The 24,186-nt window shown below is 44.2% G+C and overlaps 1 long non-coding RNA gene across 2 annotated transcripts in view; it reads left to right on the top strand.

The window, feature by feature from the left end:
- LOC144599396 (uncharacterized) overlaps positions 1–20,197 on the top strand; it is a 292,001-nt gene extending 271,804 nt beyond the window's left edge. For both annotated transcript variants that reach the window (XR_013547993.1, XR_013547994.1), the window contains one exon: positions 19,268–20,197. This is a non-coding gene — a long non-coding RNA (uncharacterized LOC144599396). The remainder of the gene's footprint in view (positions 1–19,267) is intronic.
- The last annotated feature ends 3,989 nt before the right edge of the window (positions 20,198–24,186 follow it).

The following is a 24,186-nucleotide window of genomic DNA, read 5'->3' as shown; positions in this document are numbered from 1 at the left end:
TCACCACCCTCTGATTAAAGAAATTCCTCCTCATCTCCTTCCTAAAAGAATGTCCTTTAATTCTGAGGCTATGACCTCGAGTTCTAGACTCTCCCACTAGTGTAAACATCCTCTCCACATCCACTCTATCCAAGCCTTTCACTATTCTGTATGCTTCAATGAGGTCCCCCCTCATTCTTCTAAACTCCAGTGAGTACAGGCCCAGTGCCGTCAAAACACTCATCATAGGTTAACCTACTCATTCCTGGGATCATTCTTGTGAACCTTCTCCAGAGCCAGCACACCCTTCCTCAGATATGGTCCCCAAAATTGCTCACAATATTCCGAATGCAGCTTTACCAGCGCCTCACTGAGCTTCCGCATGCTAACAGGGAAAATGGGTTAATGGTGCAAATTAAGGTATAGGCAAGAGAGGTTTCGATCAATTAGACTTGGGGGATGAGCTTTTGAGAGCACAGAAATAAACATCACCATTCTACAGTTACCCCCTTTTAAATATGAATAATAGAAGTAAGAACGTATTCACATAGTAACGTTCTAATTAATAGGACATTAGTTTAGAGATGCAGCGTGGAAACAGGCCCTTCGGCCCATCGAGTCTGCACCGACCAGTAATCCTCACACATCAACACTGGGGACAATTTACACATACACCAAGCCAATTAACCTGCATACCTGTACGTCTTTGGAGAGTGGGAGGAAACCGAAAATTTAGGAGAAAACCCACGTGGTCAAACTCCGTACAGACAGCACCTGCAGTCAGGATGGAGGCCGGGGTCTCTGGTGCTGCAAGCCTTGCAAGACAGCAGCTGTACCACTGCGCCAACGTGGCCGCCCAACATGGCTCAGTACTTCATGTTACAATGTCTGAAATGCAGTTATTCAATAACCATGGTGGCAAACGATATGCTCACTATAATTATATCATACACAACAGATAGTATAAGAAAATAACTGCAGATGCTGGTACAAATCGAAGGTATCTATTCACAAAATGCTGGAGTAACTCAGCAGGTCAGGCAGCATCTCGGGAGAGAAGGAATGGGTGACGTTTCGGGTCGAGACCCTTCTTCAGACTGATGTCAGGGGGGCGGGACAAAGGAAGGATATAGGTGGAGACAGGAAGATAGAGGGAGATCTGGGAAGGAGGAGGGGAAGAGAGGGACAGAGGAACTATCTAAAGTTGGAGAAGTCGATGTTCATACCGCTGGGCTGCAAGCTGCCCAAGCGAAATATGAGGTGCTGTTCCTCCAATTTCCGGTGGGCCTCACTATGGCACTGGAGGAGGCCCATGACAGAAAGGTCAGACTGGGAATGGGAGGGGGAGTTGAAGTGCTCAGCCACCGGGAGACCAGTTTGGCCAACGCGGACCGAGCGCAGGTGTTCAGCGAAGCGATCGCCGAGCCTGCGCTTGGTTTCATACACAACAGATGATGTAAATGTTCAATCTGTTTTGGTGAGAGCAAAGGATTAATATTGGACAGGATGTGAAGTAAACTCTTTCAAATTATGTTGTATGATGTTATGTGCCTGTAAAGATGCACAGGTAGCTTTAGTTTAAACGGGTGGCATGGTGGTGTAGCGGTAGAATTGCTGACTTACAGCGCAAGAGACCCAGTTACGATCCTGATTATGGGTGCTAGTCTGTACGGAGCTTGTACACTCTCCCCGTGACCTGTGCGGGTTTTCTCCGCGATCTCCAGTTTCCTTCCACATTCCAAAGACATACAGGTTTGTAGGTTAATTGGCTGGGTATCAATGTAAAACTGTCCCTAGTGTGTGCAGGCTTAGTGTTAATGTGCGGGGATCACTGGTCAACACGGACTCGGTGGGCCGAAGGGCCTGTTTTCGCGCTGTATCTCTAAACGAAATAACCACTTCCAACTGAAGATTACCAACTGAAGATTACACAGAAGAACAATTGGAATGGAGCTTAAACCTGTGTCTTTATTCAAAGGCTTGAGTTCCTTTCGAAAGACACAAGATACTGGAATACCTCAAGGGGTCAGGCAGCATCCCTGGAGAACATGGATAGGTGACGTTTTGGACTGGGACCCTTCTTCCAACTGATTGCAGGGGGGGGGGGAGGGGGAAAGAATGCAGGAAAAGGGGAGGGGCAGGACAGAGCATGGCCTGTAATATGTGAACACAGGCGAGGGGTTTTGTTTTGATAGAAAAGGGCAAGGAATGAAAGGTCAGGTGTAGGCCTGAAAATGATAAAGAGCTGCGTATTGTTAAGCTTGGAGTTAAAAAAATAGTGAATTAGACAATAGACAATAGACAATAGGTGCAGGAGGAGGCCATTCGGCCCTTCGAGCCAGCACCGCCATTCAATGTGATCATGGCTGATCATTCTCAGTACCCCGTTCCTGCCTTCTCCCCATACCCCCTGACTCCACTATCCTTAAGAGCTCTATCTAGCTCTCTCTTAAATGCATTCAGAGAATTGGCCTCCACTGCCTTCTGAGGCAGAGAATTCCACAGATTCACAACTCTCTGACTGAAAGATTTTTTCTTCATCTCAGTTCTAAATGGCCTACCCCTTATTCTTAAACTACGGCCCCTTGTTCTGGACTCCCCCAACATTGGGAACATGTTTCCTGCCTCTAACGTGTCCAACTCCTTAATAATCTTATACGTTTCGATAAGATAATTGTGTAGCCATTGGAAGCAATGCAGATGGAAGGTGAGGGAGAGGGGGAAGGCCAGCCAGGGTTCAGTGGAGCGGAGTCAGGGAGGGGGGGAGAGATGGGGGGGGGGGGGGTGGGGGGCATCTTGGGGGTGAAAGGGGAGCGAGAAGGGTTGTTTGTGGGTTCATTATCTAAAATTGGAGAATCCAATATTGATACATTGGGTTGTTAAGCTACCCAAGTAGAATGTGAGGCGTTGTTCTGCCAGTTTGCATGTGCCTTCACGCTAGTAATGGAGGAGGCCCTGGGCAGGAAGGTTAGCGTGAGAATAGGAAGGGGCGTTTAAATGGTTAGCAACCGGGAGACCCAGTAGTCCTTGGAGTACTGAGCACAGACTTTCAGCAGAGCAGTCGCCGAGTCTTTCCGTGGTCTTGCCAGTGTACAGGAGGCCACTTTGGGAACACTGGATGCAGCAGATGAGGTTACAGGAGGTGCACGTTAACCTCTGTGCCGCCTGGAACGACTGCTGGGCTCCCTGGGTGGAGGCAAGGGCCGATGTCAAGGGGTAGGTGTTACACCTCCTGCGGTTGAGATGAAAGTATCTGGGGAGGTGGTGGTTTGGGTGGGAAGGGATCAGTGAACCAAGGAGTTGCAGAGGGAGCAATCTCTGCAGAAGGTGAAAAGAGATGGAGATGGGAAGATGTAACGTGTGGGGGGATTATTTTCGAGGTGACAGAATTCACAAGTTCACAAGTTATAGTAGAATTAGGCCATTCGGCCCATCGAGTCTACTCCGCCATTCAATCGTGGCTGACCTCTGCCTCCTAATCCCATTTTCCTGCCTTCTTCCCATAACCTTTGACATCCATTCTAATCAAGAATGTATCTATCTCTGCCTTAGAAATATCCATTGACTTGGCCTCCACAGCCCTCTGTGGCAATGAGTTCCACAGATTAACTACCCTCTGAATAAAGAAGTTCCTCCTCAACTCCTTTCTAAAAGGGCGCCCTTTAATTCTGAGGCTATGACCTCTGGTCCTAGACTCTCCCACCAGTGGAAACATCCTTTCCACATCCTCTCTATGTTTCATTATTCAGTAAGTTTCAATGAGGTCCCCCCTCAACCTTCTAAACTCCAGCGAGTACAGGCCCAGTGTCGTCAAACGCTCATCATATGCTAACCCACTAATTCCTGGGATCATTCTTGTAAACCTCCTCTGGACCCTGTCTTGAGCCAACACATCCTTCCTCAGATATGGGGCCCAAATTTGCTCACAGTACTCCAAATGCAGCCTGCCCAGCTCCTCATAGAGCCTCAGCATTACTTGTCTGTTTTTGGATTCCAGTCCTCTTGATATAAATGTTTGCATTGAATTTGCCTTCCTTACTACCGAATCGACTTGCAAATTAATGTTTTGGGAGTCCTGTACCAACGCTCCCAATTCCCTTTGCACCTCCGATTTCTGGATTCTCTCTCCATTTAGAAAATAATATTCGCCTTTATTCTTATTACCAAAATGCATGACTAGGCAATTAACTACACTGAATTTCATCTGCCACTTCTCTGCCCACTCTGCTAACTGTCCAGGTCCTTCTGCAGAGTCCTTGCTTCCCCTACACTGTCTGCGCCTCCACCTATCTCAGCATCATCTGCAAACTTGGCCAGAAAGTTGGAGGATGAAGTGTTGGATGCGGGGGCTGGTGGGGGGAAAGATCAGGACCAGGGGAACCCAATCCTTGTTGCCCCAGGGGGTCATGGGAATGAGAGCAGAGCTATGGGGCATGGTGGAGACACGGATGAGATTTCCATCTAGGGCAGCCAGGGAAACCACTAAAGAATGACTAAAGAATGAGGACATCTCAGTTGAAAGCCGCAAATTGGGAGCACATGCAGCGGAGATGGGGAAATTGAGCGGAACGTAGAAACACAGAAAATAGGTGCAGGAGGAGGCCATTTGGCCCTTCGAGCCAGCACCCCCATTCATTGTGATCATGGCTGATCATCCACAATCAGTAACCCGTGCCTGCCTTCTCCCCATACCCCTTGATTCCACAAGCCCCAAGAGCTCTATCTAACTCTCTTTTAAATCCTTCCAGTGAATTGGCCTCCACTGCCTTCTGTGGCTGAGAATTCCACAAATTCACAACTCTCTGGGTGAAAAAGTTTCTTCTCACCTCAGTTTTAAATGGCCTCCCCTTTATTCGTAGAATGTGGCCCCTGGTTCTGGACTCCGCCAACATTGGGAACATTTTTCCTGCATCTAGCTTGTCCAGTCCTTTTATAATTTTATAAGTATTCTCTAAGATCCCCTCTCAACCTTCTAAATTCCAGTGAATACAAGCCCAGTCTTTCCAATCTTTCCTCAAATGATAGACCCGCCATCCCGGGGATTAACCCCGTGAACCTATGCTGCACTCCCTCAATAGCAGGATGTCCTTCCTCAAATTAGGGGATAGCATCTTTGCAAGATGCAGATTGGGAAGAAGTGAAGTCCAGACAACTGAGGGAGCTGGTAGGTTTGTAGCAGGCGTCAGTCAATAGTCTAGTTTATTTCGTTTATGGTCACGTGTACCGAGGTACAGTGAAAAGCTTTTGTTGCGTGCTAACCAGTCAGCAGAAATACAATCTATTCAGTATTCTTGTCCGAAGAAGGGTCTGCACCCGAAATGTCACCCATTGCTTCTCTCCAGAGGTGCTGCCTGTCCTGCTGAGTCACTCCAGCGTTTTGTGCCTATCAGCGGAAATAGACAATGAACAATAGACAATAGGTGCAGGAGTAGGCCATTTGGCCCTTCGAGCCAGCACCGCCATTCAATGTGATCATGGCTGATCATTCTCAATCAGTACCCCGTTCCTGCTTTCTCCCCATACCCCCTCCCAAATACAATACATGATTACAATCGAGCCATTCACAGTGTACAGATACACGATGAAGGGAATAACGCAAATAAAGTTTAGTGCAAGATAAAGCCAGTATAGTCCAATCAAAGATAGCCTGAGGGTCTCTCCCCTGTAATGGAGACAGAGAGGTCAAGAAAATGGAGAGATGTCTTGGAATAAATCTTGAGTTCCTTTACTGAGCTGAAGACTAGATTTTATCAAGCACCTCATGGCATGTCAGATTAAAATGCCAACATAACATGAGTGTGCCAATGTGTAACTTGTCTGATTACAATGTCCAGTGTGACATATTGAACAGATCCCAGGCATTTCTAATAGGAATGGAAAGAAAATTAATCTGCAAAGTTGCCCATGACTTTGTTGTGCTTTACTTATTAATATTAAAAATGGCCATTAGCAGAGTTTTGAGAACACATTATGTACTTCTGCTGGTGTAGAGCATTGTTAAAATCTAATAAAGTTCATTTGGGAGTTGAAGAAAGAAACTCTAAGGTGTAAGTAATGCAGGAAAAATGCCTTGAATTCATAATTCCTGTCTGAATAAAAAGTGTGTAAATCACTGTTAAAAACTGGTTATTTGTTATTGTTACTTGATCACATTATAATAATCATAAACATACTTTATTAGCCAAGTATGTTGTGCAACATACAAGGAATTTGAATTGCCATACAGTCAAACCAAAAAAAATAGCAACAAGACACACAAAATACATTTTAACATGAACATCCAACACAGCGACTCCTCCACATTCCTCACTGTGATGGAAGGCATAACAAAGTTCAAACTTCTTCCCTTCTTTGTTCTCCCGCGGTCAGGGGCCTTGAGCCTTCCGTTGACGGGGCGATCTTGGCCCCCATAGCCGGTGGTGGGGCCCTTCATGATGAGATGTCAGGGGGGGCGGGACAAAGGAAGGATATAGGTGGAGACAGGAAGATAGAGGGAGATATGGGAAGGGGGAGGGGACGGGAGGGACAGGGGAACTATCTAAAGTTGCAGAATAGTTCCTCTGTCCCTCCCGTCCCCTCCTCCTTCCCAGATCTCCCTCTATCTTCCTGTCTCCACCTATATCCTTCCTTTGTCCCGCCCCCCTGACATCAGTCTGAAGAAGGGTCTCGACCCGAAACGTCACCCATTCCTTCTCTCCCGAGATGCTGCCTGACCTGCTGAGTTACTCCAGCACTTTGTGAATAAATACCTTCGATTTGTACCAGCATCTGCAGTTATTTTCTTATTATACCTTCATGATGAGCCTTGGATGTGGCATGTCAATCCAACTGATTTAGCATTCCCCAATTTTGTTAGTCCATCTCAATTTGCAACCTGGCAAATGCAATTAGATTTCTGAGAAAACACTGTGAAGTAATATATTACAATTTGTGCCAAATGAATATTTTTTCGCTTAAAATCAAAGTTCCAGTATTTACCGAAACTGGTGATGAATCTTTTGCTTGGGCAGCTTACAACCCAGTGGTGTGACTAGTGATTTCTCTAACTTCAAATAACCCTTGCTTTCCCTCGCTCTCCATCCCTCCCCATCCTCGTTCTCTGACTAGTTTCACTGTCCTCCTGATTAAAGGTTGCTTTGTATGCCTCCTTGGAGGCCAATTCTCTGAATGCATTCAAGAGAGAGCTAGATAGAGCTCTTAAGGATAGCGGAGTCAGGGGGTATGGGGAGAAGGCAGGAACAGGGTACTGATTGGGAATGATCAGCCATGATCGCGCTTTTGCGGTTGCAGCTCCTAGATTGTGGAACAGCATCCCTCTTCCCATCAGAACTGCCCCCTCCATCGACTCTTTTAAGTCCAGGCTCAAAACCTATTTCTACTCCCTAGCATTTGAGGCTCATTGAGGAGGCGCTGTGAACTGTTTTGTATGTGCTGTTATGTTTGTGTGCTACTGTATATTTCATTTTTTTCCTTAGTACCTAATCAGATGTACAGCACTTTGGTCAACATGGGTTGTTTTTAAATGTGCTATACAAATAAAATTGACTTGACTTGACTTGACATTGAATGACGGTGCTGGCTCGAAAGGCCGAATGGCCTCCTCCTGCACCTACTGTCTATTATCTATTGTCACCTTCTCCTAGTGAATAATATATTCTACCTTTAATAATGGTATATCCTAGACAATGATATATTCTACCTTTTCCTCTACCTTTGCCCCCTTTGATATCTCGGTTTCACACCTTACCCTTCCTCATCTCTTACTTCCCTCTCCCCTGGCTCTCAGTCTGGAGAAGGGTCTCGACCCGAAACGTCACCCATACCTTCCACCCAGAGATGCTGCCTGCACCGCTGAGTTACTCCAGCATTTTGTGTCTAGCTTCAGTATAAATCTGCATCTGCAGTTCCTTCCCACACAATGAATAATTGTGCTACATTCTGTAATGTGGTTCATAAATCCTTATTGCTCCCTTATTGCTAGTTATTAGAAATTTTGATTTGTAAGAAACAAGAAATGAAGGCATGAAGGACACTGTGAGAAGGCAGGCACAGTTTACTGATTGTGGATGATCAGCCATAGACAATAGACAATAGACAATAGACAATAGATAATAGGTGCAGGAGGAGGCCATTCGGTCCTTTGAGCCAGCACCGCCATTCAATGTGATCATGGCTGATCATTCTCAATCAGTACCCCGTTCCTGCCTTCTCCCCATACCCCCTGACACCGCTATCCTTAAGAGCTCTATCTAGCTCTCTCTTGAATGTATTCAGAGAATTGGCCTCCACTACCTTCTGAGGCAGAGAATTCCACAGATTCACAACTCTGTGACTGAAAAAGTTTTTTCCTCATCTCCGTTCTAAATGGCCTACCCCTTATTCTTAAACCGTGGCCCCTTGTTCTGGACTCCCCCAACATTGGTAGCACGGTAGCGCAGCGGTAGAGTTGCTGCTTTACAGCGAATGCAGCGCCGGAGACTCAGGTTCGATCCTGACTACGGGTGCTGCACTGTAAGGAGTTTGTACGTTCTCGCCGTGACCTGCGCGGGTTTTCTCCGAGATCTTCGGTTTCCTCCCACACTCCAAAGACGTACAGGTAATGTAGGTTAATTGGCTGGGTAAATGTAAAAATTGTCCCCAGTGGTTGTAGGATAGTGTTAATGTGCGGGGATCGCTGGGCGGCGCGGACCTGGTGGGCCGAAAAGGCCTGTTTCCGGCTGTATATATATGATATGATATGATGATTGGGAACATGTTTCCTGCCTCTAATGTGTCCAAACCCTTAATAATCTTATACGTTTCGATAAGATCCCCTCTCATCCTTCTAAATTCCAGTGTATACAAGCCTAGCCGCTCCAGTCTTTCAACATATGACAGTCCCGCCATTCCGGGAATTAACCTAGTAGACCTACGCTGCACGCCTTCAATAACAAGAATATCCTTCCTCAAATTTGGAGACCAAAACTGCACATAGTACTCCAGGTGCGGTCTCACTAGGGCCCTGTACAACTGCAGAAAGACCTCTTTGCTCCTATACTCAACTCCTCTTGTTATGAAGGCCAACATTCCATTGGCTTTCTTCACTGCCTGCTGTACCTGCATGCTTCCTTTCAGTGACTGATGCACTAGGACACCCAGATCTCGTTGTACATCCCCTTTTCCTAACTTGACACCATTCAGATAATACTCTGCCTTCCTATTCTTACCTCCAAAGTGGATAACCTCACACTTATCCACATTAAACTGCATCTGCCATGCATCCGCCCACTCACACAACCTGTCCAAGTCACCCTGCAACCTCATAGCATCTCCCTCACAGTTCACACTACCACCCAGCTTTGTATCATCTGTAAATTTGTTAATGGTACTTTTAATCCCTTCATCCAAGTAATTAATGTATATTGTATATAGCTGTGGTCCCAGCACCACCATGATCACAATGAATGGCGGTGCTGGCTCGAAGGGCCAAATGACCTCCTATTTTACTCTCCTATTTTCTATGTTTCTATTTTCTATGTTTCTATGTTTCTATTTTCTGTATTTCTATGAATTACATGCTGTTTCTTTCTAGCACAGGAAATCCCATGATCAAAATATCTTTTCACCATCCTTTTCACGCTCATTTCCCAGCAAAAATCAATCTCTTTCAGGGCGCAGGACTGACCGTGATGGTTTTTGTGAATGCTCTGCTCCTTCAGAAGCAGCAGACTCTGGAGCCAAAGTACACCTTTGGTTGAAGAGCTTGTTTCCACACATACCTCCGTTTGGTGTCTTTGACAAGACGTGTCAGATCCTTCCCAGTGAAACGAGAAACCTTGAATGATGGGCTGGTCGGGGATTTGGAGTAATGACCTTTTAGTTGATAGTAAAAGCTCCAGTGTGTGTAATGATGTGCTGGCTAAGGAAAGGTTAAAAGGGGTTAACTGAGTTTGCTGGCTTTGATGAGCAGTTGATATGACATAAACGCAGCTTTTCACTCTTCTGAGAATAACTAAGCTCTAAAATTTAAAAAAAATATTGGCAGGCTTTGATTCTCCCAGGTGGGTACAGTTTGTGTATCAACATGTTTTAACTGTGTGGAATCTCTTCAGCTGGCTATTGCTAAGTATCTTGCAATTCTGGGGCAATGTATTGTATTAATTCCTTTATCAAAATAAATAAAGTAACCAGACTAAAATGTCAACTGTGAACAACCGAATACTCACCAGTTGAAAAGCATCCAACTTCGGAACCCTTTTTATGTAATTACCTTCCAGCATATTTCTCATTGATATTTAAAAAAAATAATGCCAAAGATTTTTTTGTTTTAGGAAGATTGTGGGTACTGACAGCTGTTTAATGGCTGCAACCATCTCTTCTTGTCCTTTTTGTTTGCCACCCTCATCTTATGGAAAAAAAGAAAATAAATACTGAGGTTAATCTAATTTCCTCTGCGTTCAGGCAGGAAGTGTTTGTTGCCTAGAGCTAGATCATAGTGATAATCACAGAGAAAGGAGGAGGAAGCCAACCGGTGACTCACATCGGTAAACACCTGTAACCATGAACATTTCAGGCCACACAGACAGTCGAATCTTGGCACTCCAATTTAATATTTCCTCAACGCAATATGTTAGAAATAACATTTAAGATAAAGCCAGTTCTGATTTTGTGCTTTGTTTAAATGAGTGATACAAGAACTTATCCATTGATGTGTTTAGACTGTGCATACTAGCACATCATTCAGTGCCAAGAATAGGCTCAAAAAGCTGGAGTAACTCAGCGGGACAGGCAGCATCTCTGGAGAGAAGGAATGGGTGACGTTTCCGGTCGAGCCCCTTCTTCAGACTGTTGAGTGTGAAGACGAGTCTGAAGAAGGGTCTCAACCCGAGACGTCACCCATTCCTTCTATCCAGAGATGCTGCCTGCCCCGCTAAGTTGCTCCAGCTTTTTGTGTCTATCTTCGGTTAAAACCAGCATCTGCATTTCCTTCCGACACTCCTAGTGCCGAGGGTAGCGCAAAGCCTAATCTTTTCTGAAATGACATATATCCATGGGACATGTTCCATAACGCACTATGTTTATTGACTGAACCAGCATGTGGAAGAACGAGTAGCCAGGAGAATAGAGGCCCATGTGATAATCTTGCTCTCACCAAATTACAAGGAATGGGCAATGCTAACGTCAGCAAAATATTGGCACGAATATAAACATATGCAAATAAAAAATAAAAATAAAAGTAAAATAACAATTTAAAAAACAAATAAATGACAGCAGGGCAATTTATCTGTGTTTTATAGATAGTTAACTATTCAAACTAGGTTAATGTGCTTTGGCAAAATGTTGCACTTATTTTTATTTTTTAATTCCTTGGCGATGAAATTGCGCAGAAATTTGGAGGATAACAAAAGTGGCCATTAAGCATTCAGTCCAAACTGCAACAAATTTTAAAATGGGTAGGCAATTGGCCGATTCCTCCTCTTTCTGTTAAATAAGTTACCTCTCTTTGTAGATTTTTGCAGTGCCAAGCAGCCAGCATCATGAGAGACCCACACCACCCTGGCCACACACTCATCTCACCCCTGCCATCGGGAAGAAGGTACAGGAGCCGGAAAACTGTAACGTCTGGGTTCAGGAACAGCTTCTTCCCCACAGCCATCAGGCTGTTAAACACTACAACATCAAACAAGCTCTGAACTACAATAGATTTATTATTATTAATATTATTATTATTATTATTATTTACAGTGTACTATGTTTACATATTCTGTTGTGCTGAAGCATGTAAGAATTTCATTGTTCTATCTAGGACACATGACAATAAAACACTCTTGACTCTTGACTCTTGAGTTCAAAGCACCTCTTGCCAATGGAAGCCTTGCCTTGTGATGTTTTATTTGAGAAAACGTATAATTTTCCATCTATGCTGTAGAAAATCTGCAAGTGTTATGCATTACACTTTATAGACAATAGACAATAGACAATAGGTGCAGGAGGAGGCCATTCGGCCCTTCGAGCCAGCACCACCATTCAATGTGATCATGGCTGATCATTCTCAATCAGTACCCCGTTCCTGCCTCTGCTATCCTTAAGAGCTCTATCTAGCTCTCTCTTGAATGCATTCAGAGAACTGGCCTCCACTGCCTTCTGAGGCAGAGAATTCCACAGATTTACAACTCTCTGACTGAAAACGTTTTTCCTCATCTCCGTTCTAAATGGCCTACCCCTTATTTTTAAACTGTGGCCCCTGGTTCTGGACTCCCCCAACATTGGGAACATGTTTCCTGCCTCTAACGTGTCCAACCCCTTAATAATCTTGTATGACTGGTTCAATATAATTTGTGTAGGTATTTAATATATTTACTTCCTGAGATTTTTATTATATTTCCACATTTCTCAGTGCTGCATATTATGCCCAGTCTACATCCCGCGGTAGATTGGTTTCAATATATGTTTTCATAACATGAATACGTTATAACACAATTGATGATTTGGGCAACACTATCTGTATGATTTTGGCCAAATTGCTTATAATGTGATTTCAATTTCGGAATCCACTTAAAATTTACTTTGGGAATGGAGTAGCAGAAAAAGTCTGTCTGGAAAATAATCTATTTCTATGTAAATTCCCCACAGTTTCAAGGTCCGTTTATTGTCATGTGTACCAATTAAGGTACAATGAAATACGAATTACCATACAGCCAGACTAAAAAAAAAGCAACAAGACACACAACTGCATAAACGTTAACATAAACATCCACCACAGCGGATTCCCCACATTCCTCACTGTGATGGAAGACAATAAAGTCCAATCTTCTTCCTTTTTATTCTCCCGCGGTCGGGGCAGTCGAACCATTCGCAGTCGGGGCGATCGAAGCTCCCACAGCCGGTGGTCGAAGCCCCCGCGTCGGGGCGATTGAAGCTCCCGCGTCGGGGCGGTCAAAGCACCTGCGTCTTGGAGCTCCCAAAGTCGGTCTCTAACCAGAGACCGCGAGCTCCACGATGTTAAAGTTCGCAGGCTCCCGCGGTTGGAGCACAAAGTCGATTCCTGACAGGGATCGCGGGCTCCGTGATGGTAAGTCCGTAGGCTCCCGCAGTGCAGCTCCCGAAGTCGGTCTCCAACAAGGGCCACCAATTCCTTGATGTTAGTTCGCAGTGCGGACGGAGATACAATACGGGAAAAAAATCACATCTCTGTCGAGGTAAGAGATTAGAAAAGGTTTCCCCCAACTCCCCCCCCCCTACCATCCCACCGCATAAAACAAACTAAAGAACACTAAGAACGTACATTTAACACATACAAACAAACAACAAAGAAGGAAGGGTCAGATAGCCATTGCTGGCGCCACCTGGTGTTTCAGAATGAGTCTCTTCAGAGCAGAGCTGCTATTTTAACTGCGTGGTAATTGAAATTGACAAGCAATTGCTTCCATTGGCACTTGTTCTATGATACTCTGTTAAACAATGTAGCCTTTAGTACTTTCGGCTTGCAGTAACAAAAATAAATTTAGACCTATATAAAAGATCATTATTTTTGAAAATTCTGCCAGAAAAATAACTTTGTTATTGCGAGTCTGAAACTCCTTATTCCCTAACCTCCTTTATCCTATTAACATTATTGTTTTTACAATACCATTTTCTATAACGCGAGGTTCCATAGAAATGCATCCATCGCCTTATAACAGAACTGCCTATAACTGGAGCGGCCAAAACTCAATGTAATCTTATACATTTCATGAATCAGCGTTAAAATCTACGTGTCAGGACTTTACAAGAAAACTACGCTTCCTTTAACTGGAGTGAGTTATCTCATACATTTGATTTTTCTTTGAAGTTCTAGTTCTATCATGGTCCTGCAGAATCTTGCCACTTACACGTCTCTCTGTATCTTCTGCCATGACTCATATCATATCGTGTAAGTGTAGGATTTATTTTCGATACATTTGAAGTAAGAACCATCCTTTTATCCTCTTTCAGGTGTTCAACTTCTGTGGCATCTTCTGAATAATGACAACCTTCTTCAGTGATTGCCGAGCATGTTAGTATAATTTATGAAAGTCCCAACAGTCAAAAGTCAAGAGTCCCGAGAGAGTCAAGTCAAGAGCGTTTTATTGTCATATGTTCCAAACCAAAACAATGAAATTCTTACTTGCAGCAGCAAACCTAACATAGTAAACATGTCCAAGACACCTCACATGCCCTTCTCCTCTTCAATGACTTCCGCTTTCCGGGCCCCCACTCCCACATCTTTACTATGGATGTTCAGTCACTCTACACCTCCATCCCACACCAGGAGGGCCTCAAAGCCTTCGTTTCTTCCTCGACCGCAGAAGCATCCAATTTCCCTCTAATAACACTCTACTCCGCCTAGCGGAGCTGGTCATCACCCTCAACAACTTCTTATTTGACTTCTCCCACTCCCTCCAAGTCCCAGGCATAGCTATGGGCACCCGCATGGGCCCAGCAATGCCTGCCTCTTTGTAGGGTACGTTGAACAATCACTGTTCCAGGCGTACACTGGCCCTGTCCCTAAACTCTATCTCCGCTACATTGGTGACTGAATCAGTGCTACCTCCTGCACCCATGCAGAACTCATGGACTTCATCAACTTCACCACCAATTTTCATACTGCAATCAAATATACATGGACCACCTCCGACGCCTCCCTCCCCTTTCTTGATCTCACCATCTCCATCACAGGAAATAGGCTATTTCAAACCCACCTACTCCCACAACTATCTGGGCTACACTTCTTCCCACCCTGCTTCCTGCAGAAACTCTATCCCCTACTCCCAATTCCTCCGTCTACGCCGAATCTGCACCCAAGATGAGGTGTTCCACACCAGGACATCCGAGATGCCCTCATTCTTTAGGGAACGGGAGTTTTCCTTTCCCATCATAGATGAGGCCCTCACTCAAGTCTCCCTTCCTCCGCCCTTGCTCCTCCGCCACCTAGTTGCAACAGAGACAGAGTCCCCCTAGTCTTTATCTTCCACCCCATCAGCCGTCGCATACAACACGTAATCCTTCGAAATTGCCACCACCTCCAACGGGATCCCACCACTGGCCACATCTTCCCATCTCCACCCCTTTCCACCTTCCGCAGAGACCGTTCCCTTTGCAACTCCCTGGTTAACTCATCTCTTCCCACCCAAACCACCCCCTCCCCAGGTACCTTCCTTCCCCTGCAACCGCAGGAGATGCAATAACTGTCTATATACCTCCTCCCTCTACTCTGTCCAGGGACCCCGACAGTCCTTTCAGGTGAGGCAGAGGTTCACTTGCACCTCCTCCATCCTCATCTACTGTATCCTTTGTTCAAGATGTGGACGCGCACATCGGCGAGACCAAACGAAGACTGGGCGATGGTTTCGCGGAACACCTTCGCTCAGTCCGCCTGAACCCGCCTGATCTCCGGGTTGCTAAACACTTTAATTCTCCTTCCCATTCCCATGCTGACCATTCTGTCCTGGGTGTAGTTTTAGTTTAGTTTAGAGATACAGCGCGGAAACAGGCCCTTCGACCCACCGAGTCCACGCCGACCAGCGATCCCCACAGACTAACACTACCTTACACACACTAGGGACAATTTACATTTATACCAAGCCGTCTTTGGAGTGTGGGAGGAAATCGAAGATCTCGGAGAAAACCCACACAGGTCACGGGGAGAACGTACAAACTCCGTACAGACAGCACCCGTAGTCGGGATCGAACCCGGGTCTCCGGCACTGCATTCGCTGTAAGGCAGCAACTCTACCGCTGCGCCACCGTGCCGCCTCCTCCATTGGTCTCCTCCATTGTCAGAGTGAGGCAAAATCAAATTGGAGGAACAGCATCTCATATTTGCCTGTGGCAGCTTACAGCCCAGTGGTATGAATATTGATTTCTCTCTCTTCAGGTAGCCCTGGCGTTCCCTCTCTTCTCTATCCCTCCCCCACCCAAGTTGCATTAGCTTCTCGTTTCACCTTACAAACAGCTAACAATGGCCTGTTTCCTTTATCATCGTTACTTTTTTCCATATCTTTCATTCATTGTTCTTTATCTCTGCACATCGGCGTCTATATCTCTCGTTTCCCTAATCTCTAACTAGTCTGAAGAAGGGTCTCGACCGGAAACATCACCCATTCCTTCTCTCCAGAGATGCTGCCTGGCCCACTGAGTTACTCCAGGTTATTGTGTCTATCTATTGTAAACATAATGTGCAGGAAGGACCTGCAAATGCTGGTTAAAACTGAAGATAGACACAAAAAGCTGAGTAACTCAGCGGGTCAGACAGCAACTCTGGAGAAAAAGAATAACTGGCATTTTGGGTCGAGACCCTTCTTCAGACTGGGTCTCGATCCGAAACCTCACCTATTCCTTTTCTCCAGAGATGCTGTCTGACCCGCTGAGTTACTCCAGCTTTTTGTGTCTAACTACAGTAAACATAGTACTTTGTAAACTATAATAAGTTCAGTATACAAAAAAAACAAAAAACAGTAATAATGTAAAGACAAAAAACAATGCCTCCAGTAGTTTATTTGGAGGTTGTAGTGTTTAATAGCCTGATGGTTAGGTCATGTGCATAAGGTCATAAGTGATAGAAGAATTAGGCCATTTGGCCATTAAGTCTACTCTGCCATTCAATCATGGCTGATCTATCTCTCTCCCCTAACCCCATTCTCCTGCCTTCTTCCCATAACCTCTGACACCTGTACTAATCAAGAATCGGTCTATCTCTGCCTTAAAGATATCCACTGACGTTGCCTCCTCAGCCTTCTGTGGCAAAGAATTCCACTGATTCACCACCCTCTGACTAAAGATCCTAAAGACTCTGACTAAAGAACTCCAACCCTTGGTGGTGGGGAAGAACCTGCTCCTGAACCTGGACATCACAGTTTTCAGGCTCCAATGATGGCAGGCGTGAAATGAGAGCGTGGCCAGGGTGGTGTGGGTCTCTGATGATGCTGGCTGCCTTTTTGTGGCACGACTCAGGAACAGATTGGATAAAACAGCAGAGTCTATTGCCAAGAGTAGGGAAATCGAGAACAAGAGGATATAGGTTTAAGGTGAGGGGTGAAAGGTGTAATAGGAACCTGAGGGATAACATTTTTACACGAATGGTGGTGGGTATATGGAGCTTGCTGCTGGAGGAGGCAGTTGAAGCATGTACTATCATTATGTTTAAGAGACATTTGGACAGGGATGGGGATAGGATAGGTTTAAAGGGCCATGAGCCAAGTGTGGGCAGGTGGGACTAGTGTAGATGGGGCACGTTGGTCAGCATGGGCAACTTGGGCCAAAGGGCCTGTTTCCACGCTGTATGACTCCATGACTCTTGTAGATCCTTTCGATGGTAGGGTGATCAGTACCCTTGATGGACCCGATGAGTGTCCATTAATAGAGAAACTGAGAGAATGGCATGGAGTCCTTACAGAATGCAGGGCGGGAGAATGTGTGGTCAAAGTCGAAATGGTAATCAGTGGGGTTGCAGCAGATATGAATTGGTAACCTCTGTCCTAAAAGAGAGACCAATACATTGAGGAAAAGAAGTATGAGCATGAATAAGTTTATTGGCCAAGTATGTACACATACAAGGAATGTGCCTTGGTGCTCCGCTCACAAGTAACAACACGAACATATAGTAAACAATTAAGAATAAAGCATAAAACATTATTCACAAAATGCTGGAGTAACTCAGCAGGTCAGGCAGCATGCTGAGATGCTGAGATGCTGAGATGCTGCCTGACCTGCTGAGTTACTCCAGCATTTTGTGAGTAAATACCTTCGATTTGTACCAGCAACTGCAGTTATTTTCTTAGCATAAAACATTAAGAATATAACATTACAGTTTAAACAAGTGAGTGAAATAAACCAGAGCAAAAAGAGGCTACAGACTTTTGGTTGTTGAGCTGAGCTATTACTCGTGGAAATAAAGCTGTTTTTATGTCTGGCTGTGGTAGCAGAGCCACACCTTGTGAAGGTGAAAACAGAGTGAAATTTGGCAACAACTTAATGAATTTCTCTAGTTCGCGGCAAGAGAGGAAAGTGCCAGTGATACTGTCGCCAATGTTACAGGGGGAAACAGTTGAACGAGGGACTGAGAATGAGCATGTTTTAGATTTAGATTTAGAGATACAGCGCAAAAACAGGCCCTTCGGCCCACCGGGTCCGCGCCGCCCAGTGATCCCCGCACACTAACACTATCCTACACCCACTAGGGACAATTTCTTTTTTACATTTGCCCAGCCAATTAACCTGCATACCTGTACGTCTTTGGAGTGTGGGAGGAAACCAAAGATCTCGGAGAAAACCCATGCAGGTCATGGGGGGAACGTACAAATTCCGTACAGACGGCGCCCGTAGTCAGGATCGAACCTGAGTCTCCGGCACTGCATTCGCTGTAAGGCAGCAACTCTACCGCTGCGCCACCATGCATCCCAAAAGGCAATGGATGCTCTTATGACTCATGTAGATTCATGGTATATTTATAAAAGCAGCACTGCAAAGAGAAACAGTGACATAATCAAATAAAATTGACGTTTGAGATACGAAGATAAAATTTGGTCAAAGATATAGATTTTTTTAAAGGAATATCTTAAAGGAAAAGACAATAAGAGAGAATGTGAGAATTCACGGACCATGCACCAATGATGGATGGAGCCATGAATATCTTCACCCAGAGAGAAGCGGGGAAGGGGAACCTACGCTGAGAATACGAGACTTGTGCTATCCTGGTTATTACATATACAGCCAAACATTAAGTTAAATAATCTGTTGCTGTCAAACCCTGTGTTCAACCTGAAGCAAGGTGACACTGAAGTAAGACACAAAAATGCTGGAATAACTCTGCAGGACAGGCAGCATCTCTGGAGAAAAGAAATAGGTGACATTTTGGGTTGAGACTCTTTTTCAGACTGAGAGTCAAGGATACTAGTCTGATTTAGTATAAGAAAATAACTGCAGATGCTGGTACAAATCGAAGGTATTTATTCACAAAATGCTGGAGTAACTCAGCAGGTCAGGCAGCATCTCAGGAGAGAAGGAATGGGTGACGTTTCGGGTCGAGACCCTTCTTCAGACTGATGGGTCTGATTTAGTGATCAGCCAGTGTCCAAGTTGATCCAACCTTTGATGTGTGTTTCAATCAGTGCATTAATTTCCAGATTCAATTTTTTTCAATGTGGCATCAATATATTTTAATAATGCAATGCCGTTCTTGGCGACTTAGTCTTGTTTGATGAGAGCAGGCTTGTGATTGCAGATGGACGGCTGTGATATGGATAGATAATCTAATCTCTGATTGCATCTCTTCCTTCCCCTTTGCATGCAGGTGTCTGGTCCAACCTGTTGGATGAGTCTGTTTGCACAAGACATCACAGATGAGGGTCTTACCCATTCATGGCTGATTGCACACAGAGCGAAACGCAGGTTACAACGTCAACCACTGAGACACGCAGGTGTGAGCAATCAGTGCAGATCAGCATTAATCCTCAGACACTGGAATACTTTCAGCAGCGGCAAACCCAGCTGCATACTTTCAGATGAATGAACTGTGTCAGACCTGGCTACAGGCAGCCACTCTCTGTCTTCTGCTAAATATATACTCACAATAAACTGAGAGCATAACATGTACTTTGATTTATGAAATTATTGATCCAACTTTTGTTATTTAATTATTTTTGTCATTAACGGAATAACTGATTAAAATACCCCATCAGTGATATATTTAAAGACTTTTCTATTTTTGAAAGCTGAAAATCAAATTTAGAATGTACATTGTTTTGACATCAACAACTGACTTAACCGGAAATCCACCACATTTTTAATCGCTTTCTTTATCAGTTTATATCTGTAAATGTTCCTCGTTTTTAAATTAATGGCTATGGGTGTGGGTGCAATTAGTGGTCCTCAATGATCATTTCTCAGCTGGAATACTCACTTTGAGAAGGCAAAAGAAGCTGTTGTACCAAATGCTTTACTGCAGGATGTAACCACATGCATGGCAACTGAACAAAATGACACTTGGACAGAGATGTGATCAGAATATTTTTGACGAAGAGTGTCCATGTTATAGTTCTCGGAACACGATTGAGTGGGAAAATAAACTGCTTCTTCACGATTTAAGTATTCTCTGCAAATTGTTTTGCTAGGGTTCTTTGATTTTAATACAGTTGGATAAAGTAAGCCAATGATCACGGAGATTTACAAATATTGAATAATCAAAATGTCAAAAAATATTATGAATTTAGTCCAATTAAATAAAACAAATTTCCAAAATATTCTTTTGTCATTCTTTCATTTTGAGGTAAATCAGTTCTTATGGAAAGGTTTGTTCAAAAGCTGATGAGAAGCCACCAATCTTCATGACTCAAGGATGTCATAAAACTCTAAAACTGAGGAGAAAAATATTGGTGAGGTGGCAATGCTCATTGTTGTCCAAATGTGGCCAATATATTCATTTTATGTAGCTGAATAATAACAATTTCAAAAAAACTTCATATCATTGCTATAAATGTTACTATAAATATTATAATTTAAAAAATCTAAAAATGTATAGTGTCTGACATGAAATTCAAGTAAGATATTCAGATATTCAGAGAAAAATCAATCAAAAAAACATGGATAACAACTATGAATAGACACTATGAATAAATACATCTCGACCCGAAACGTCACCCATTCCTTCTCTCCTGAGATGCTGCCTGTCCCGCTGAGTTACTCCAGCATTTTGTGAAATGAATAGACACTTGGTACAAATGTCACTTTTGTTAATATTAACCAGGTTAATAAAAGCTAACATTTATGCAATGTCCTTTAAGGTATGCTACAGATCACACGAACCTATTTAGCAAAAAACATTAAAAGATAATTTATGACAAAGGCATTTTTTTATCAGAAAACTATGCCTTATATGACAGCAATGTACTGCTGCTGGCTGTGTGTAAGTAAAATAGGACATGTAATTCTTGGCCTTTCTCGTGTTTACTGCCGACCACTTTCCTTTCAGTTGATATGAATTTGCACCTTGACTAAGAATGCCCCACATGATGGAACAGCAACCAGCCGGATCCTTGCAGCTACAGATGAGGATCCTTCACAGGTACGAAGCAGGCAGGAGCAACTGGCCAAAAGATTGTCGGTTCCCGTGTGTGGCAGCCATGTGTTTTCAGCTCCTGTTCCTAATACTCATGTCCTCACGCTGGTTGCTTTTTTGCTTCATTCCCATTGGGAGCTTGAACATTTACAATAATTGACTTGTAATTAGAGTGTGTTTGTGATCTGCTCGACAGCTAATTGTGCATTGGGGGAATAAAGCTGACACCGGTGAAACTAGCTTGACCTTTGGTTTCTGACAGAGCGGTGTGGTAAACAATCTGCCAGTGTATTGCCCAGGTGGATTCAGAGCGGCAGGTTAATCTCGCCTTTCTGCAAAGAGGAACAAAACTTCTTGATGAAGGGACAGATGTGTTTAATTGAGTAATTTTAGTTCATTCAGACATGTACTCGGAAACCAAGAGTACAAGGGAATCTCATCAGCAGCTATAGTTCATTGGAGTAATGAAACCAAACACCTGCAAGTTTGTGGAGGCTTGCATTTTCTGTCCTGTGACTGATTTATTTCAGTTTGTTTTTCTTTGCCACTGAAAAGGATTCTTAAAGGAGAATCATGTAACTTTAACGACTGCTAAATAGTTAATACATTTCACCAAAGATAGACACAAATTGCTGGAGTAAATCAGTGGGCCAGGCAGCATCTCTGAATAGAAGGAATTCAGACTGAAGAAGGGTCTCGACCCATTCCTTCTCTCCAGAGATGCTGCCTGTCCCGCTGAGTTACTCCAGCATTTTGTGTCTACCTTCGGTTTAAACCAGCATCTGCAGTTCCTTCCTGCAAAATACATTTCACCAATTGAGTGTTCCATCTTTCATGCTTGACGATACTTGCACAATGAGGAGCAGTAAGTTTGTTTCAATACGAATCTAATCTCTGGCAAGTACTGAAAACCGGAATATATTTACCAAGCTGCGCCCACAGTTTGTACCTGCCCAATATCTGTCCTGACTTGTTACTAATCCTGTCCACAGTACGTGTTTACAAATATCTCAAACGCGATCTCTAAAATAAAGTAAAAACATAAATTATATCACTGCCAAAGCCTACATTATTTATTAATGCATTATAAATGTTTGCAATATTGAGCAATCGGTTTTCCAAGATGCTAATTGGCAGGAAGGGATGTAAGTTATATTTAAACAGTTCCTATGGTATTCAGTGTTGAAGCTGATTTGTACAACTTAGCTCTGTGCATTATCTTCAAATATTCAGCCTTTTAAAAAATGGTTTGTATCCTGAATGCACAGTTTGGTGACTTGCTCAATAATGTATTTTGAACTTATTTTGCATTGCCACCCAGAGTTTGATTTTGCCTCTTGTTGCATCTGATACAGATGACCTCAGCAGAGCTTTCATGCAGTGCGTTCCACATAGAGTGAGGACCATGGTTTGGTTCTGGAGAAATGAAACATCAATTTCTCCTTGTTCATCTATTCACATGGATGCTGCTGAAACACAGAGAATCACAAGGACAAAGATCATTGAACAGGTTTTTTTCATCGTAATCTTGCATGGGCAGCATGATCTCTCCTCTCTTCCACAGTGATTCCAGATCAGTCTCATGTTCTTCCCAAACAGTTATTAATGGTGTGGGAAAGAACTTCAGATGCTGGTTTACACCGAAGATAGACACAAAATGCAGGGTATTATTGGCAATTTTCCAATGATCTGGGACCACTCCTGACTCTAGTGATTCCTGAAATATCACTATCAATGCCTCCACAATCTGGAAAGCCACCTCTTTCAGAACCCCAGGGTGCAGTCCATCCGGTCCACCTTCCCCAGCAACCTTAGAAGCTGCAACACCTGTCGCGATACCTCCTCCCTCGACTCTGTGCTGGGACCCCGACAGTCCTTTCAGGTTAGGCTCACTTGCACCTCCGCCAACCTCATCTACTGTATCTGTTGTTCAAGATGTGGACCCTTAAACATCGGCGAGACCAAACGTAGACTGGGCGATCGTTTCGCGGAACACCTTTGCTCAGCCCACGTGAACCAACCTGATCTCCTGGTTGCTAAACACTTTCATTCCCCTTCCCATTCCTACACAGACCTTTCTGTCCTCAGTCTCCTCCATTGTAAGGGTGAGGGTAAACACAAATTGGAGGAACTGCATCTCATATTTTGCTTGGGCAGCTTACACCCCAGTGGTATGATAGCCCGGATCGGACTTATCATCGGCGGAGCCGGCCGTCTTCGGAGGCTGCAGGAGCGGCTGCGACTCGCCTTAGGCTCGGGCCGCTGCGGACCGTCCGGCGCGGCCTGCAACCACAACAGCCTGACTGCGGGAGAGGACGGCAGGAGAAGGGAAAAGACATTGTGGCCTTCCATCACAGTGAGGAGAGGACTGGAGGAGACTCACTGTGATGGATGTTTCTTTGATGGATGTTTCTCTTTTTGTGTGTTTTTGGGGTTGTGTAATTTTAATGCCTATTTAATGCTTTTATTGTTGGACTGTGGGTGACTGAATTTCGTCCAATATTGGATGACAAATAAAGCTATCTTGAATCTTGAATCTTGAATCTTGAATATTGATTTCTCTCACTTCAGGTAGCCCTGGCATTCCCTCTCTCTCTATCCCTCCCCCACCCAATTCGCACTAGCTTCTCGTTTTCACCCTACAAACAGCTTACAATGGCCTGTTTCCTTTATCATCATTACTTTTTTGCATATCTTTCATTCATTGTTCTTTATCTCTCCAATTCACCGTCTATATCTCTCTTTTCCCTTCTCCCCAACCAGTCTGAAGAAGGGTCTCGATCCGAAACGTCACCCATTCTCTCCCAAGATTCTGCCTGTCCCGCTGAGTTACTCCAGCTTTTTGTGTCCATCTTTGGTCCAGGTGATTTATCCCCCTTCAGCCCTTTCAGCTTCCACAAGCACCTTCTCCCCAGTAATAGCCACTCCACTAACTTCCACCCCGTGACACTCTTGAATTTCAGGCACGTTGCTGGTGTCTTCCACTGAAGACTGATGCAGAAACGTTATTCAACTCCTCTCCTCTTTATTCCCCATTGTCACTTCTCCTGCATCAATCTCCAGCGACCCAACTTCCACTCTTGCCTCTTTCTTGTTCTTTATATAACTGAAGAAACTCTTGCTATCCTTGTTTATATTATTGGCTAGCATCCCTT

Source organism: Rhinoraja longicauda, chromosome 13, assembly GCF_053455715.1.
Source record: "Rhinoraja longicauda isolate Sanriku21f chromosome 13, sRhiLon1.1, whole genome shotgun sequence".
Taxonomy (NCBI): Eukaryota; Metazoa; Chordata; class Chondrichthyes; order Rajiformes; family Arhynchobatidae; genus Rhinoraja; species Rhinoraja longicauda.
This window is presented reverse-complemented; position numbering and strand designations above follow the sequence as displayed.